The following is a 19,676-nucleotide window of genomic DNA, read 5'->3' on the forward strand; positions in this document are numbered from 1 at the left end:
TGTAGCTTGCAGCTGCCCCCCCCCATGTGTATGTGGTGTGTGTGTGTGTGTGTGTGTGTGTGTGTGTATCCTCAAGAAGACTAACCAGGGCTTCTTTACATAACACCTGGGTTCTAGGAAGGAGTTATTCCTTGGGGCCTATCTTTTTCAACCCTCTACTCCCACAGGAATATCACTTTCCCGGCCTTTCAATGGTCAAACAAATCACAAGGCCAGCCTAGATTCTAGGAGTATGAACTGGATTCAGATTCAGAGGGTAAGAACTGCACAGCATTTGTGGTCATTTTTAGTTTATAAAAATCTTCACCCTTGCTAGTGAGAAGTTGGATGCCAAGTAATCTTCCCAGAGCTACTGTTTTGGTCTCTATACCACTTCTGAGCGGATGCTTCATGAACCTATGCATACAGTTGGAAGCAAACAGCAAGCTAAGTTTCATATTCTAATGATCCCTTGGCCAAGAAGCCTTTTGGAACTGCATAAACACATACGATGGTCCTAAATCTACTTGAATTTGTTTTTGTGAGTTGATTGGTTTAGAAAATGTTTTCCATATTGTATTTCAAAATAAATAATTTGTGAGCATCATATGAAGAAACATTTGCTGGAGCCAGGCATAGCAAGCACTCCATGTGTTGGTACACATTTTCTTTTCTAAGTATAACTTCCCTAATATGAAAGAGCCCTCACTAAGCCAGCAGCAAGTAGATGTTGTCCACTCGTTCGCACAAAGGTACATTCATCTTGCTGCAATCATGCCTGATTTTAGCAATCTGGCTAGAAAAGTGGGAGCCATACCCACTCTTATTTTATTGTAGGTTTAAAAACTCTATTAGAAGCAATTTAAACCCCCAAAGTGACAGCACACCAGCCATCTGAAGAGTTAAAAAAAAAGTCACCATTTTCAGAGCAAAGTACCCTTTGGTCCAAACCAGTGCCCTGCTTGTGATGATCACAGACTGGCCCTATAAAGTGTCATGTAAAATTACCCCTACCAAAACTGGTTCATGTTTTCTAAAAGGAGACACAAGGGCATCCACATACTTCTTACTGTCCTCTCTCTGCTCTGTGCATGATAATATACCAACAGTGCCAAGGACCAAATGCAGACTCTCCTTTTCCCCCAACCAGACTCTAGCGCAAATTACTGTGTGCTGAAAATGGGTCACAAGTATGCACAGGAGCCTATCTCCCTCCAGTTCACAGCCTCTGGGTGAGCTCTGGGGAGCCAGAGACTCAACACCAGCAGTTTCAAGCATTTTGTACGGACTCAATGAAATGTGAAAACAATTATGTAGGGTTGTCTCATTGACATAGATGTGTAGATTCCTAGGTCTATTTTAAGCAGTATTACTATTTTAAGAAGCAAAATATGATAACAGCCATACTAGAGGAAAATATTTAATGTCCTAAAGGCAATTTTCAATAGACATTATTATAATTTTTATAATCTTAGCTCTTCTGTGTATCTGAGAGTCCCTTCCCTTAGGGACTACTGCACAGCTTTTAACCATATCTCATTTCTAAGTGTATTTTCACTTTTAAGCATGTTCTTCTCCCATGGCCTTAGCTTCTAAGGATATCTGAAAGGATGATCTTGGTCTCCCTGTGCACAAAAGTCTACACTGTGATATGACAGACACTGCTCTCATGCAGATAAAAAGGGATATCGCTTCTTTCTCCCAGGTATGCACTGGACAGGGCCTTCCCTCAGTTCTCCACAAAAATAACCTTTATGTGAAAGCTTCAATGATTACAGAAAGAAAATTCCATCCAGAGAAGAATTTCTTCTATTTTCACTTAGTATACACCTTGGAAACATTTTAATTAGCAGATTAAAATGTACGTCTTCACTTTCTTTCTTTCTTTTTCTTTTTCTTTTTCTTTTTTTTTTTTTTTGGTGGTACTGGGGTTCCTGGAAGCCCTTCTACCTCTGGGCTACACTCCCAGACCTATTTTTACATTTTGATTTGGAAACAGGGTCTCCTAAGCAAGCGTGCGCGGCTGGCTTCGAACCTGTGCGATCCTCCTGTCTCTGCCTCCCAAGCGCGGGGATTACAAGCATGCGCCACCATGCCCGGCTACATCATCACTTTCTAATGGCTGCGTAGGTATGAGGCAGAGCTTCCCAGTAATCTTAAAACTGCACATACAGAGACACCTTGTTCTTTTTAAAATGGCTGCCTTTTGCCAGGCATGGTGTCCCATACATTTAGTCCCAGTACTTGGGAGGCAGAGACAGGAGGATCACAGGTTCAAGGACAGCCTCAGCATGTCATGAGATTCTTATTAACCTAGCCAGGCCCTGTTTGGAAATAAAAATAAAATAGAGCTAGGGGTATATATCAGAGGTAGAATGCCTCTGTATTCAATCCCTAGTACCAAAATAAATGAATAAGTAAATAAATATAGAAATTGCTACCTTTCTACTTAATTATACGATGTCATCATAATTGATTTAATTTGTCCTGTAATGATTGTCATGAGATTATTTTGTGTTACTGCAGATGTGCTGTAATAAGCCCCAATAGTACAAAAACTCTGTGTGTAAGACAAGTTTTATTTGGAGGGATTTTATTCTTAGATGGGGCTTCACTATGTTGCCCTGACTTGGCTCAAACTCATGATCCTCCAGCTTCAGCTTCCCAAAGAGCTCAGATCACAGGCAAGTACCACCACAGCTGGATAAACAGGTAAAAATAAAGCTTGAGAAGTATTGTTGCCATAGTGGGGTATGATATTTTGTGCATACATGTGGGGGGAAATTATTAGTGAAAGTGATATAATCTCCACCCAGAAATATTATACCAAGTTATTCTTATAAAATTACCATTACACCTTGAGCATCTTTAGTGCATGTGTGTGTGTGTGTGTGTGTGTGTGTGTGTGTGTGTGTGTTTAGTGACTTTTGATGCTTTTATGGTGTGATTAACACCTGATAGTGAAATAACATAAAGGCAAGGAAATAATAAAATATGAAGATGGTAGTTTGCGTGACTAGTAGGCGTCCTGAGACTCCTAAAACTGTTTTCAGATAAAATTTGCATGTCCAGCAAATGTGTTGCCAAGTTTATGAAAACTACTTTTGTGGTGATATTCTCATGATCTCAATCAAGTTGCAACCCACTCAAGGGTAGTTACATGCCCAGCCCACCTTTGCTCTTAGGGTACCATTCACAGAGGTCACATCTCAAAGTGGCAAGTTATCAATTAGTTATCCTTTCTTTTGTGTGGTTCTTGTCTTAGTCCCTTTGTGCCACTAACAAAATGCCTGAGACTAGATAATTAGTGAAGGAGAGAAATTTGTGTTCACACAGCACTGGAGGCTAGTAATTACAAGATAAATATGCTAATATCTGGTGAGGGCCTACTTAGATGGCAGAAGACGGAAGAGCAGAAGGGAGTCCATAAGTATGAGTATTTTTATCTCAGCCCTTTTAAATGTATCATCATCTGTATAGTAGTTTTTTGTCTTCCACATTATAATGTGAGTGCTGTCTTACATATGTTAGATCAAATGGCATCACAACATGATAAAATAATTTCTATAATCATAGTAATATTAAACATCATGCAGGAAGCCCTTACTCATTTAGCACCATGCTTAAAATTTTTCAACCATAAGCTAGAGAGGACAATACTAGTTATTTTATTCTGAGATTTAAATAATATAGCTAAAGCTGTTAGCTCAGTGACTGCAATTATAAAGATTTGATCAAGCAGTAAGCAATATGATTACAGTATAAGCTAGCTCCCCGTGACAGAGAAAAGTTAATGCTGTGGAAGTCTAAGTCAAGAGTGGTGTTGGTGCTGGGATTCCCCAGGCCCAGGCCAGGGGCCTCTTCTAGGATGAAGGTGTTTCCCCACGACAGTCTAAGACCACAGTCAGAACAAGAAATCATCACAAATATCCCCAAGTGTGTATCTAGATGGCAATCAATGTCTTCCTGAAGATAAGATGGAAAGAAAATGAGAGAGCAGATTTTAAGCCAGAAGAATAGAGTAAGGGTTTGCTGTTCAGTTCTAAGCAGCTGCTGGGACTGGGGAGAGGAATGGTATTATCCTTGTACTATATGTTCCTTTTGCTCATTGAGGAGAGAGACTTTTCCATCCTGGGGTGAGTTGAGGACAAATTAAGACAAAAAGCAGCTTATGTCTCAGTGTGAACCAGGGCCTCTGTATGGGTCTGCTTGTCTAAGGTCCCTATTTCTGTTTCCTGATGAGAGGGTGAAAGGGCCTGGAGTCAGGAAGGAAAAGTACTGCCAGGGTAGCGTGCCGGAGATAAACTCTCAGCTATTTGATTTTCCTTAAGGTCAGTGACACAAAGACAAAGGACAGAATGAAAGGAGCCATCCCATTTTTCTCCTGCCTACAAGAAGAGTGGCAATCTGACCAGCAGCAGCCCCTTATTAGCACACTCAAGTAGCCAGCCATTTAACATCAACACTAAACACTGTTTCTGCAGTCTCAGACATTGCCTGTAGGTCTCTTTCAAAGCTTCCTGCATGTCAACCATAGGGCCACTTAGTGTCATCAGGAAGTCTAGCTATGGTATTTTCTATGCTCCAGCTCTCCATCCAGCAAAGGTGGGAATCTGTGTGTGTATATGTGTGTGCAGTCATGTATTGCAAAAGTCATCAAGCCATAAAAAGACAAATGTATTGTTCAATAGCAACCTCGACTTTGCATTTATGTAATGGCTGGCGATTACTAAGTCATAAAGGAACTGGACACAACTCTGATGAAACCAATGCCCATGTATACAAAGATCCATAGACCATCAATGTGCTTAAAGTATCTTGCTTATTATCATTTTTGAGGGGATTCAAATAGAGTTTGCATAAATGAACTACTATAACAGCTCAACATTAAAGACTTTTATTTAACCTCCTAACTTTAAATTACCTAGCTTTTGTTCACCAACATTTTCACTGCTCCTAGGCTTACCCCCCCAACATCTTTTCCTACCTGCTTTCTATATTTTATGTCTCATTTGTTCTAATCTAGGTGGAACAATCTCCTTCCAATAAGCATCTTATATCTTGCATCCTCTGGTGTAGTAAAGCAGAGTGTTTTGTTTTGTTTTGTTTTGGTGGTACTGGGGTTCCTGGAAACCCTTCTACCTCCGGGCTATACTCCCAGGCCTATTTTTATAGTTTTTATTTTTATTTGGAAACAGGGTCTCTTAAGCCAGTGCGGCTGGCTTCGAACCTGCGTGATCCTCCTGCCTCCGCCTCCCAAGCGCAGGGATTACAACCCTGTGCCACCACGCCTAGCTAGCAGAGCGTTTTACAACACTGACTGACAACAGACTAGCCTCTTTCCTTACTATCTGGGTGACCTTAGGTAAGGAAAATTACTTAATCCCTCTGTTTCCCATTTTTCTTCAAATATATCCATAAAAAGTATTTCACTTGTAGAGTCTCTTTGACGGTAAAATGAGTTAATATGTATAGAAGATTTAGAATAGTAGCTGGTCAATAATAAGTGTCATATATGTTTAATATTACTGTGATTCTCAGTTATGATAGCTTACCCATTCCTATGTATCTGAATCTTTTTATTCTTCTGTGCACATGCATGGTGTCTCTTTTCTGTCATGCTCCTCTGAGCCAATTTTTTAGAGAGGCTATGATCTTTCCTGCCTTAAAACCTCCATGATGTTTAGGCTTTCACTTTAGCACATATTTACTTATTTTGAAGATTATGAGAAGTAATTGTAAATTGGCATGTGTTTAAAGGTTTCCATGGCTGTATATTATATTCTACTTTTGATATAATGGAAACCCTTATTGGTGGAAGAATGGCAGACATATCAGGATTATCTGTATTACCTTGGCCTAGGTAGAGGAACATTAGCCTCCTGTGTAGACCTATTCCATCATGATCTTCACTTAATAATGTTCCCAGCACTGCACAAACAGCACTGTTAATAAATGTGGAATCTAGCCAACATGGATTGGACTCAACTACGTAGTCTGGAGTAAAGCCAGGTCTATGCTTTCACAGAAGCTTTGTGATAGTAAGAAACTTCTCGAGCCAGGCGTGGTGGCACACGCTTGTAATCCCAGCATTTAGGAGGCTGAGATCAGAGGATGGCGGTTCACGGACAGCCTCAGCTACTTAGTGAGGCCCTCTGCAACTCAGTGAGACCTGGTTTAAAAATAAAGAAAAAAATAGGGCAGGGGGTGTAGCTTAGAGGTCGAATGCCCCTGGGTTCCATCCCCAGACCCACAAAAAAAGGGGAAAAAAAAGAAAGAAACTTCTCCCTTTAGTTCCTAATAAGATAAAACTTGACCCAGTCTCTCGATCCAAAGTCTTAACCATTAATCCATATAATTTTAATAAATTCCATTGCTTACCAGTCATAACATAGTACAACAGCTGTAATGTGGGTCTCAAGATGGAGACTCAAGTCTTAATTCTACCATGTGGGGCTATGAATAGAGTAAACCCATATTTGCAGGAGTTTACACATGCTGAAGGATGTGTGAAGAGTTACTTTGATTGCTGAGGGCTAATGACTATTGAATCTCTGGTTTCTATGGGAAAGGCATGGAGAATACGCCAGACAGACAGATGGAGGAGGTCCCAGTCCACAGCCTTCCTTGACTCTCTTCAAAGGCATATACCCTTTTGCTAATAAGGTTTGGGAAATTTGATTTTGAAGTGCATGAAAGAGCAAATAATCTGTTTCAGGGTATTTTGGTCAAAAACATTTTTAACTTACTGGGTTTATGAAAACTTACTAATTTAACTTCTTGCATCTCTTTAAAGTCAGAGTTTTTTCTTGATTGTTAAAACCTGTCATTAAGCCCCATAGACTGAGATTATGTTTCCTTTTCAAAGAGGAACATTTTATTTTTTTAAAGTTTATTTCTAGCTGGGTTTGGTGGCATATGCCTCTAATCCCAGTACTTGGAAGGTTTAAATAGGAGTATTGCAGGTTTAAGGTCAGCCTAAGCAACTTAGCAAGACCCTGCTTCAAAGTGAAAAACAGAATACTGCTGTGTTGTAACTTGGAAACTGAACACATTAGATTCATACTCCCCCAAAAAAGTTTATTATTTTTGTATGTTTTTTAAGTTGCCTTTCTAAGAGGAAAAAGCAAAGAAGTGACTCAATATTTCCTCATTTAAATACTCAAAATGAACCCCAGCACCCCAGAATATGAAAAAATAAAAATGGGATGGCAAGGGATGTGCTTATCCCTCAGTTAGAGTCCAATGGTTTAGTAAGACCTCTTGGGTGGGTCAGAGAAGTAGAATTAGGGCTAGGGGCTGGTGGGAAGAGGAGGATAGGAGGAATCTTCAACGTAGGGTCTCCTTTTAGATAAAAATAAATTATATTTCATTTTGAAGCTGAATGTGACTGTGATAATTACACAGGTCTAATTTTTCATCTCTCCAATGAGGAACAAAAGGCCAAGAGGGTTTATCAAAGTCATAGCCTAAACCTGGCTCTCAGTACTACCTACATGGCTGGCACAAACATGAGTTTGAGCAGTAGCTGGTAGGGTTCCCACTGAAGTCATACAAAGAACAGGGAGTCTTCCATGAAGTCCCCCAAATAGGACAAGGGATGTCTTATCTTCAGTCCATCTCAATTTTTTCCTGATATTTTTGTTCAAGAATCTGGGGTCTCTTGAAACCAACAAATTTTCTGCCAAGCTCAGATGTGGGGCCCCAGTTCAAGGTAAGTCTTTGGAGTAAACCACACATGGATATAACCAGGAATAAGGCTCCAAATTCAGCTCTCCTCCAAGACTAGGAATATGAAATACTGCATTTTTCTCATGACCCAGGCTATTTTTCCTTTGCAATAGTCAATCCTACACCTACCACAGAATTCCCCGTGAGTCCAGACTTTCATAGGTAGGGTGGTTGGCATTCACAGTTTCCCTCTTACACTCTGAAAAAGCCCATAAGGTAGAAAAGACAAGAATCTGGCAATCTGCATGAAACAGAAGAGAAAAAAAATTGAATAACGATAAAGTGTGGTGAGCTAGACTAAGGGCCAGGCTGGCAGTTCTCCCTGACTTCCAGGTCAGGACTGATCAGGGTTTCCAAAGAGGGTTTGAAAACGACCCAGTCAGGGCCCAGATCTAAGAACCAATCAGAAGAGTTGCCACATTACTTAAGCTGGTGTTCAAAGAGCAAAAGCAAACAGTGCGAAGGTGAGGAGAGAGAAGCAGAGCCCACCACTAGCAGAGCAGCAGCAGCAAACAAGCTGCAGTGCTGTGGCACAACAGAGCAGAGCAGTATTAACACTGATCTGATAGTGTCTCTTAGGAGCAGCGACCCTTTTGAGACCCCTCCTCTGTGCTGGAGTCCTGCTGTCAGTCCCAGTCCCCTTCTATTAAACACTGTGTCCTGGTTCTTTTCTCTCCTAAGTTAAGTTCCTTTGATTCTTGAAGACAAGAATTGAGGTAGGATGCCAGTCTGGGGCTGAGATCTCCTCAGCCCACCCCAGCCTATCCTGGTTCCTTTATCAGAAAGCTAGCAAGTATCGCCCTAACTTGGCATACTTCTCTATAGCAGAAAAAGTAAAATCCAAAAAAAATACGTCAACGGAATTAATATTTCCCATTTAAATTTCATGTTGAATGTTAAGCTAAAATGTGACAAATGTTAATTCAGGCCACCTCTGCAGGCGTCTCCAGGAGCTTTGTGATGGAAAAGTTTGAAAGGCATTGAACTAGGCCAACACCCGCCCTTTGTAGGTGAGAGAAATGAGGCCTAAATATGTTTTCTGGAGTTGTACATCTCTAATGGCAGATTCAGGTCACAGGTGGGTGGGTGGAGACCTCAGAGTTTGTTGCGATCTTGGCGAAGGTACACTGCTTACTCTAGTCTATAAAGGAGACCCATGGAGCCCTGAACATAAAAGATTCCCAGGACAATAGTATTCTAGGTTTAGTCCTCATAGCCAGAATACCACCCATCTTAAAAAGCCCAGGGTTGTAAAAGGTTCAACCTCAGGATCTTGTTGTTTGAATGGACCATTCACTTTTTATATGAACAACCAATTCAAATCCTTTAATTCTTACACCCATTATTATCTCCATCACCACTGGGTGCCCATAGCACCCAAGACCTACATTAGCACTAGGACCCCACACCTCCACAACCTAACTCAAGCTTTCAATTCTTTTTTCTTTTTTTGGTGGTAGTGGGCTTCCTGGAAACCCTTCTACCTCCGGGCTACACTCCCAGACCTATTTTATACTTTTTTATTTGGAAATAGGGTCTCAAACCTGAGTGATCCTCCTGTCTCCAACTCCCAAGCCAAGTGTTCAGTTCTTACTGAGTTCCCAATCCTTTCCATTATGATCTTTGGAATACTTCACCTGGCATTAACAGAATTTTCTACTCCCCCAAAATCTATTGATAGATTTCCTTCTCCTCTAGAGCTCACAAACACCTGACTCACGCTGCAGAGATTGTTTCTTCAGGAACTCTCCTGAGCAGTGGCTGCTTTTCTCTCTTAAACCCAAGTACTATAGGATGTAGGGGAGAATTGTATGCCATCCTAAATGTCTATTGCTGAATTATTTTTTCTCCCAATTTACACCAGCATTTTTTAAAATTCTTATACTTTTAGACCCTATAATCTGCCACCCTTTCTTGTGGTCTTTTGATTTCTAGTTATTCCCTCCAATGGAGGCTTTGTTGTTAAGTGGTGCTTACCACTATTATCATTATTTTTGACAATTTGTGTATCCTATTAAAATGAAGAAACAAATGCACCAGGTGTGTGTGTGTGTGTGTGTGTGTGTGTGTGTGTGTGTGTGTATAAGAGGGAAAGTGACACAAGAGTATGGAAGAAAGTGACAGAAAGAAGAAGGAAGGGGAGGGGAGAGACAAAGAGAAGAATTGAAGATAAAAACAGAAAATAGTTAAATTGGAAGAGCAACAAAAGCTAAATAAACTCTGAGCTGGTGATGTCAGAGCTCAGAGTTTGGATACACAAAAGAGAAAGACGATGGCACCAGCAGCAGCCCCACTCCATTCCCGACATGTTCATACCACCAGGTACGTTTTGAGTCAGAGAACTTAGAACTAAAGAACAGAAAACTCATTTGGAAATCTGGTTCAGAAGCAATGAGAAATCTGAACTTATCTTTTCTTAAATGTTTTTATTGGTGCATTATAGTCATACATCTTTTTAAAAATTTTTATTGGTGCATTATATTCATACATCATATTGGGGCAAAAAAAAAACTTGTGTGTACATACATGTACACATCACCCATTTAGCCCCTACCCTATTCCCACCCCATTCCCTCCCCATCCCTCCTTCCCTTGCTTGGCTTAATGGTTGACTTCAATATGTTTAAGGACATTGCGTGTTTTAGAGAGTTTCCTTCTTCTCCCCTCCCATCCCCTCATTTAGGTTGTCTTGTTTGCGCCTCTATAGGGTTTCCTTTTTCATCTAGAGTTCCTCCTATGACCCATTTCTCCTTAGCTTTCACATATTAGGGAAAGCATTCGTACAGGATAGTAGAGGCATACATTCACACAAATGAACTTATTATCCTTTCCATGAAGCCAAGAGACAGCCTTTCCCTACCCCAGAGGTAACCTGGATGTTTACTTTCTCAAAATCTTAAAAAAAAATCTGGACACTGGAGAATATTATGCACAAGGAAGGCTAGGGGGGAGAGAACAAGAGATTAAATGAAAATCTGCCTGCCGAGCAATGAGCCTCCAGCTTTCTTTTCCTGTTTAGCTCCTAGACACTGGAAGTCATCTAGAGACCATACATTCCTGGAAGAAACTAAAGAATTTCCACTGGAAGCTAGCCAGACTAGCCAGATCAAGATGAAAAATCTCCCCAAGACCTATCGCTATTGACCCCTAATGGCCCCACAAGGAAACGGCCAGGTCTTTGTCTGATCAACTTATAATAAAGTGCATCAGTTAGCAAGAGCGAAACACCCCTTCGCCATCACCACCCCGTTCCACACACACAGAGAGTTTCCAAGGGTCAATTTAATGTATGTTTCCCAAAACTGAGGATAATTATTATAGGAGAAACATGGAAATCAGAGATAAAACTCAAAATGCAGATAGAGAAGCATAAAAGAAAATGAAGCAATGTTAGGAGAAAAGAAAATCATAAGAAGACCATATCAATATCCCCAGGCGATGAAAAGAAAAAACTATTGCTTTCATTATATTTCAAGTGGCTACAATAGAAGACTATAAAAAGGAATATTAGAGATAAAATTTAATAGTATACATTTAAAAATAAATTGAGGAAGCAGAATATAAAGAAAAGGATCAGCCGGGCGTGGTGGCACACGCTTATAGTCTCAGAATTTGTCAGGCTGAGACAGGAGGATCGTGGTTTGCGGACAGCCTCAGCTACTTAGCGAGGCCCTTTGTAACTCAGTGAGACCCTGTTTCAAAATAAAGAATAAAAAAAATGGGGCTGGGAATGTAGCTTGGAGGTAGAATGGCCCTGGGTTCCATCTCCAGTACAAAAAAAAAAAAAAAAGAAAAAGAAAAAAGAAAAGAAAAAAGGATCACCATTAGAAGAAAAATAAGAGCTTACAAGTATCCCTGTGTCCTTTTTTTTTTTTTTTTTTTTTTTTTTTTTTTTTTTTGCAGTACTGGGATAGAACCCAGAGTCATTCTACCTCCAAGCTACACCCCAGCCCTATTTTTTTTAATTCTTTATTTTGTAAAACAGGGTCTCACTGAGTTGCAGAGGATCTCACTAAGTAGCTGAGGCTGTCCGCGAACCACAGTCCTTCTATCTCAGCCTTCCAAATGCTGGGATTACAAACGTGTGCCACCATGCCTGGCTGTATATCATTAAAAGACACCTGGTGTCTTTTAAAGATATGTTGGTGACTGTATACATGAGATAATTTAGCCATAAACAACCTACACTCAAAGGGTGCATAGTAAACAAAGTGAACTCTGGATAATTACTACAGTAGGAAAATTATTAATTAATTCACTAATTGTACTAATGATCTTATTTAAATATTAAAATTTTGTTTTTGTTTTCATGATAGATTTCTTTATTTTCCTACCTTTAGAAAAACTGTTCTCTATTTTTCTATGACTTTACTAAAAGTATCTACTATTGTATGTATTTAGTAATTTGTAAATTGCATTCTTTGTACTTCTATGCTGATGGTAGTATGGTTATGGTAGTAGGGTAATAGATTTTAAATCCAGCTAGATATTTGTTTATAAATATATCTAATCAAGGGAAAATACTTTACTTAAAAAATAATATATAATAATTCTGTAAGCATGTGTGTTGTACATTGGAGTAAATATATGTTAAATATTATCTTTATGTCAGAATTCAGTATCTTGTATCTGTCTTATTTTACAGATGGCTTTTCATCCCAAAATAAACAATCAAGCATATTGTTAATATATTTTGTTTTATATCTCTGTTCTCTATTTGGCAGTTGGTTGTATTTTAAACGGAATTGCGAGTAGTGACTTTTTTTTATTATTACTGGGGATTCAATCAGGGGTATTCTACCTCTGATCTACAACCCCAGCACTAAGTTGTTTTTCTTAAATAGAATCTCACTAAGTTGTTGAGGGCCTCACAAAGTTGCTGAGACTGGCCTTAAACCTGATATCCTCCTGTGTTGGAATTACAGGTGTGTGCCACCATGCCCGGCATGACATTTACTTAATACTAGAGTTGACAAATTAAGAAGAATATTACAGAAAAAATAAATGCCATGTTGGCATAGTAGTTGCTCCTATATAGCTTCATCAATAAAGACTATAAGCTCATGAGCTGTGTGAAAGTCGCTGGTGATCTTTTCTAAGCACTGAATTTACATATGATATAAAAATTCTTTGGTAGCCTATGATTGCTGGAGCCTCAGTGAGCCATTTGAATGGCAGAGGCTTAATGTATTACTTTATGTCCTATTTTGCTTAGTCCTAGTATTTGTAGAAAAAGTTTAATTGCTCCAAAATTCTTTTATATAATGAAATTGCTTATTTGCTGTGTTTTTCCCTCAAACAGAGAATGTCTGAGAATAATTCATTATGAAGTCGAGTAATAGATCAGTGACTGTGTGGTGCAGAAGCATGACTAGCTTGGAAATTATTTTTTTATTGCTGCTTCGATTAAATTCTAATGGTAAATAAGTTTTATCACCATGAGTCAAACATGATATACCACTCCAACTTCTCACGCCATGTTCTCAAATTTATTTTCTTCTAAGAATATCATCGTTTACATCAAAGCTGAGATTCTTAAAAGCTGGTGTATCATTCTTGAACCAGTTTCTTCCAAGAATCAACCTCTTGTTGGCAAACACTATGAGCCCTGAGTGTGAGGCAGGAAAGCCACCTGAGTCACTGCCGTATCATCTCAAGACTGGGGACCACTGCAGAGGTTTCGTGAGTTAGAATGCAATGACTAAGACTAAGTTTCCTGAAACTTGGCCTGTGATAGTTCTCTGGGGATCAGGAGGATCATCTGTGATGTGCTCAGAAACCTGAGTTCTACACAAACCCTCAGGACAGAAAACAGAATATTGTTTATATCTAAAGGACTTCTCTTCTCAAATCATCCTGTATCTGTACACTATTGTATCAAGTGTCAATAACTTTCTATTTCTTTTTGTTCTGTGATTCTTCTCAGGATGATAAAAGGTCAAGCTCAATTGTTCAACTACATTTTATTCATTCGGAATTATTACTGAGTGCTCAGTTATATCTGAAACTGTAAGAAGAGCTCAAAATATAACAAAAAACACAATCCCCACCCACCCATCCTGACATTTACAACTGAAGGGCTCCAGTCAAAAGTACAAATAAATACCATTTACCATTATGTCTAGCTATTTAAGTTCTACATCAAGTCAACAAACAACTGGGTTAAATACTGATCGTCTTCCTACTCTAAAAAAAAAAAATTGTTGCCATTTTGGCCTTAAGATTTAAGTTTGGAATTCTCAGATGCCTTGAAATTCCCCACTAAAACAGAGTAGTGCAAAGAGAAAAGACAGCTCCCAGCCCCTTGGTCCCAACAGAAGCTCCCCTCTCCTCTTCTGTCATTTCCTCCTCTGGATCAGCCTGAAAACATCTTCTAGGAAACTTGTGGGCTCTTCTAAGCATTTTCAAGCTCTGTCCATACTTAGGAATTAAGCTTGCAAGCATACGGGAACACTGTGCTCAGCAGAGACCCTGAAAGGAGAGTCAGGATCACAGGAAAAAGTAATTCCATGGTCCTCCATATTCAGAGCATCATCTAAAAGGGAGAATAAACTCTCTGAGTGGAACAGTCCTTTGCCAGGGTCCAGTATTTCAGGACTTCTGTAACTCCAGTGGGGGCAGAACAAGCAATCCAACTAATAAAAAGGAATCTGTAGCCTAGGAGATCCTCCTTACCAATCCAGTAGACTTTGTCATTTTTTCACTGCCAGAAAAACCACTTGAGCCTTAAAGTTTCTTTTTTCAGGGTTTCATTTGTTTGTTACTTGCTTTACTATATAAATTCATTTCCTCCAGTAGATATAGTCCCCCTCAGATTTAATCTTGGTGAGTTTGGGTCATTTGTAGCTTTCAAGAAATTATTCACTGGGCGTGGTAGCGCATGCTTATAATATCAGCATTTGGGAGGCTGAGACAGGAGGATCATGGTTTTTAAACAGCCTCAGCTACTTAGTGAGTCCCTTTGCAACTCAGTGGGACCCTATTTCACAAATAAGAGAATAAAAAATAGGGGCTGAGGGTGTAGCTAGGAGGTAGAATGCCTCTGGCTATTCTGTACCACACACAAAAAAGAAATTATTCCATTTCATCTAAATTGTCAAATTTATATTCTTAAAATTGTTTGTAAAACTTTATTATTGTTCTTTTTAAGACTGTGATGTCCCTAATGATATTCCTCCTCATTCTTGATGATGACAATTTTTGATAATGACATTCTCCTTTCTGCTTGATAATGACATTCTACTTTTTGGTTACTGGAAGTATATCGATTTTATTGATCTTTTCAAAAAATAAGGTTTGTGTTTCATTGGTTTTCTTGTTCTTGTTTTTGTTTAACTGAGCTCTGCTATTATCTATATTTTTATCTCCCCTTTTGTGTTTCTTTTTTTAATATCATAGGTAGAAACTTAGATTGTTGATTTGAAATCCTACTTTCTAATGTAAATTGTCATGAAATGAACTGTGTCTGGTAAAAAGTTCATATGTTGAAATTCTAATCTCCAGCATCTTAAAATGTGATGCTATTTGGAAATAAGGCATTTCCAGAATTAGTTAAGTTTTATGAAGTCATATTAAAGTGGGGTAGACCCCAATCTGGCATGACTGCTGTTGTATTTACCCTGATAAGAAGGAAACTTGAACACAGACACACATACAATGAAAGTGCTGGGTGAAACAAAGGCAGCCATGTATAAGGGGAGAGGGAGGCCTGAACAAATCCTTTCCTCCCGACTCTCAAAAAGAACTAACCCTGTCAGTACCTCGATCCACAGATCTAGACTGCAGATTTATGAAACAATTTCCATTGTTTAAGCCACTCCGTTTTTCATAGTACTAGCAAACAAAAATATAAATGTGTATGTGTGTGTGAGAGAGAAACCGACAGATAGACAGACGGACGGACACTGGGTAGTAAAACCAGGGCCACTGAGTGATACTCCTACCTCTTAAACATAAGCTATTAGTCCTATATGATTTCCCTCTGAGGCACCTCTTTAGATGCAGCTCCCAAATATTGCTACTATATTTAATCATTTTTTGTTGCTGTATCAAGATATTTTCTAATTTTTCTTGATATTTTCTTCCTAACTCATGGATTATTAATAAGTAGCACAGAAGCATGCTATTTATTTTCCAAGTATCTTAAGATTTTCCAGTTAACTTTGTGTTTTTGTATTGCTTGTTCAGTTTCATTAAACATAGAGAACAAAATTTGCAAGATATCCATCCTTTGAAAAATATTTCATTTGTTTCACAGTGTCAGCTTGGTAAATGTTCTATTTGAACTTAAAAAGGATGTGGATTCTACTCTTGATGGATGAAATGTTCCTTAAATATCAATTAGACCCAAGTTTGTTCATTATTTTGTGCATTTTACCTCCTTGCTGATTTTATTTCTACTTGTTCTATTGGTTGTTGAGAAAACAGAGCTTAAGTTTCAAATGTATGTATAAGTTTGATTTGTTATTTTATTCATTCAGTTCTATAAGCTTTTGCTTCATGGAGTTTAAAGCATTCTTTTAAGGGAGCACACACATTTAAATATTCTGTATCTTTTTGATAAATTTCATCATCTTGTAGTATAACTCTTCATTTCTGCTACTTATCTATGCTTTATATCTATATTGTTTGACATGAATATAGTTATTCCAACTTTTTATTGTTAGGATGTTTATGGTATGCGGTTTTCTATTATTTTTATTCTATTTGTGTGTGTGTGTGTGTGTGTGTGTGTGTGTGTGTGTGTGTTACCAGGGATGGAACCCAGGGGTGTACTACCTCTGAGCTGCACTCCTAGACCTATTTTTTATCTTTTATTTTGAAACAGGGTCTCAATAAGTTGTGGAGAGCCTCACTAAGTAGCTGAGGCTGGCCATGAACCTGCGATCCTCTGTCCCAGCACCCCAAGTATTGGGATTTACAAGTGTGAGTCATCACACCTGGCTTTATTTTTATCCTATTTATACTATTATATTTAGAGTGTGTTTCTTATAAATAGATTTTGAGGAGACTAATGTGCCAACATAATTAAGCTTCTATATGAACCAGATACTTTTCAGCTGCTAAGGTTAGAGCATGGAGATTACACATTTTTATAGAGTCCAAAGAGAGAAAATTTACTGTTAGTTTGATATGTAAAATTTATATTCTTTATTCCGTTTAACTCCACAGAATTAAAATGTATTTGTAATGTCTCATACCGGCTGGCCTTGGAAAGTGACTTGTGACTTGAACAAGGCATAACCACAAAGGAGACCAGAGGACAACCGCTAGCATCAGGGGGAAAAAATAGCTAAACACATTAATAATGAGTATTTTCTGGCTGGATCTGTCAGCCGTATAATTTTCTCAAAGTCCAAATCCTATCCAAAGACCTTGTCTTCTAACCAGCTCTTATGCACTATCATTACATTCTATCAGTTTCCTGAGTGTCACTGATAACATATAACACCTTTCCACTTAAAAACTTCCAAAATTATAGCTTGTTTTATAATGATTATAGCTTAGAGGACTGCTCGCTCTCTCTCTAACACTGTCAGTCTGCAAATCACCATGTAGTAAAGGCTGTTTCTGTGGAGGCCCTGTGTTGATGAATTCCCAAATTTTGAATACTCAAATTTTTATGATCTCGCTGTGTCTGAAGTATTGGCTTACACTGCCGTAAGAGGTGGTAGTACTTTCCCTGGGAATAATTCAAAGTTCTGTGAAATTCAACATGTAGATCCTCCTTGTGATGTGTCCCTACCTCCCCTCTGGCCACAAGGTCAATTGTAGAACACAGTTCTTCAATTATAGTACAATAAGATTGGAGTCATGCTGGGCCTTAGAAGGGAGTAAAATTCTATCTTAAAGAAGATGCAGAACCTAGCCATCATCTTTGGGCAGGAGCTTGGGCCATATGTAAGGGACTGAACTCTGAGAGAGCTGAATCAAGGAGGTAAGAATGGCGAACACTTTAGCATGATGCTGTGTCTTCAATAACTGGGGTGGTACCTTGATTCATGAACCAGGGTCTGGAAGCAGGAGTGCTTCCCCGTGACTCCCTCTGGGGGGAATTTGTTGTAGGGTAGAGAATGGAAGTTTCCATCTGTTGCTCTGACTTTAGAAATTGCAAGGAGGTGGACACAGAGTCAGGAAGGTCTCTGGAGAGACTGTTCAATACTCTCCTTTGGATAGATGCTATGCTAATGTAGGCATATTGAACATTCTTTTGATCAAGAATATACATGTCTTCTCACTAAATGCACCACTGCCTCGTTGTTTGTCTAAAAATTAATTCATTCTTCATTACCCTATTCATATATATTTATTAAACACTGTAAGACATGGACTATCATATAGGATTTAAATAAGAAATTAAATAAGACATAGGTCTTGCCTTAAAGGGGATATATGACATTAACTATGTATGTGATAACATGATCACACAGAAAATGGCAGATTGCACCAAGAAGATCAGGGAAAAAGAATTCATAGATAAGGTACCACTTTCCTTCTGATAAATGTGTATGAGCACATTAGGAAATAATGAGGGAAAGAGGATCCTTATGCTTTTGATAATTATTCACTGCACACCTGCCTTAATTAGATGGTAGCACAATACAAAACTGTAAAGCTTTGGTAGCCTAGAGATAAAGTCAGAAGGTAATTTACGGATCAGGGACTAAGCAAATGCTGCGTTAACATTACCCAAATTAATCCTCAAAGTACATCAGTTTTAAAAATCATATTAATCCCATTTATTAACAAAGACATTGCAGATAACTAGTGTTAACCTAGTGATATGCACACCACAGGCCATTGGGAACTGGGCTGCTTTTTGTATACATTCGCATCTCTCCAGCGTTCATTTGCATATTCCCATCATGCTGCTCTCAGCATTAACAGCAGCCACAACTTCATTTGGAATCCACTGAAATGAACCGCAGGACTCAGTAATGAGAGCCTGGAGGGAGCATCTGCCGGCCACACCTGCCAGCTTGGCTGATTCGGGATCTCATCAGCTCATACTTGTTCCATAGTATTTTGGCAACAGTGGTTCAAATGTTTCACATGGTTTCGCAAAGGGAATTTTTTTTTTCTTTGCTATCCTCAGGGAATATTTTAAACACACACACACACACACACACACACACACACACACACACACACGTAAATACGTATGCTCAACCAGGATGCTTTTCCTCAACTAAAACACACCTGCTATGCCATTACATCATCTTTCAATGTCACAACCTAATGCTTCGGAGTTTCGTTAAGGAGTAGTGAGAAGGCTCCCTTGATTAAAGAGTTGTCCATGTGCCATTGGTTGTTAGGTAGCATTGAGAATAAAGCGGAAGGAGAGAATGTTGTTAGGATGAGATAGTTCGAGGGTGAGGAAGGAGCATTTGGAAATGTCTTAAGACAAAATAGCCCTCGATGCTGATAAAGTGTCAGAAGGTGAGGTGGAAGTGAATGTGGGTAGAAATTGAACGTAGGTCGTTTTCACTGTAAGAGATGTGGAAAGAGCGTTACAATCCACAGGTATAATTTAAAGTCATGTAGGCATCATGAAGTTCAGGCTTTCTCACAAAGACCATGGGAAGATGTAGAAATATTTCAAGGAGAAAGTCACACTGACTGAACTATGGCAACCAGAATTTCGGAGAGGAAGACCAGTTAGAAAATGTTGCAGCAATACACAGAAGAGACAATGTGTGCTGGGGAGATGCCATGGTGCCTTCTAACTCTGCTTCTACACAAAACACTGCTCTGGAAAGCTGACTAAGGAGACCCTAGGATATCTTGTATGCTTGGAAATGTCACCTTTAGTATCAAGCAGAAGATTCCGAACATTATTTAGGATACAACTTTAGCTCCTCTAAATGAAAAGTCAGTGTTAGTTTTGAGAGGCCTGAAAGTAACAGCTTTCAAAGCATCATATTGAATTTTTAGATGCAAAATTAAAAATTTAAAAAGGGAGTTGA

Source organism: Muscardinus avellanarius (assembly GCF_963383645.1).
Source record: "Muscardinus avellanarius genome assembly, chromosome: 18".
Taxonomy (NCBI): domain Eukaryota; kingdom Metazoa; phylum Chordata; class Mammalia; order Rodentia; family Gliridae; genus Muscardinus; species Muscardinus avellanarius.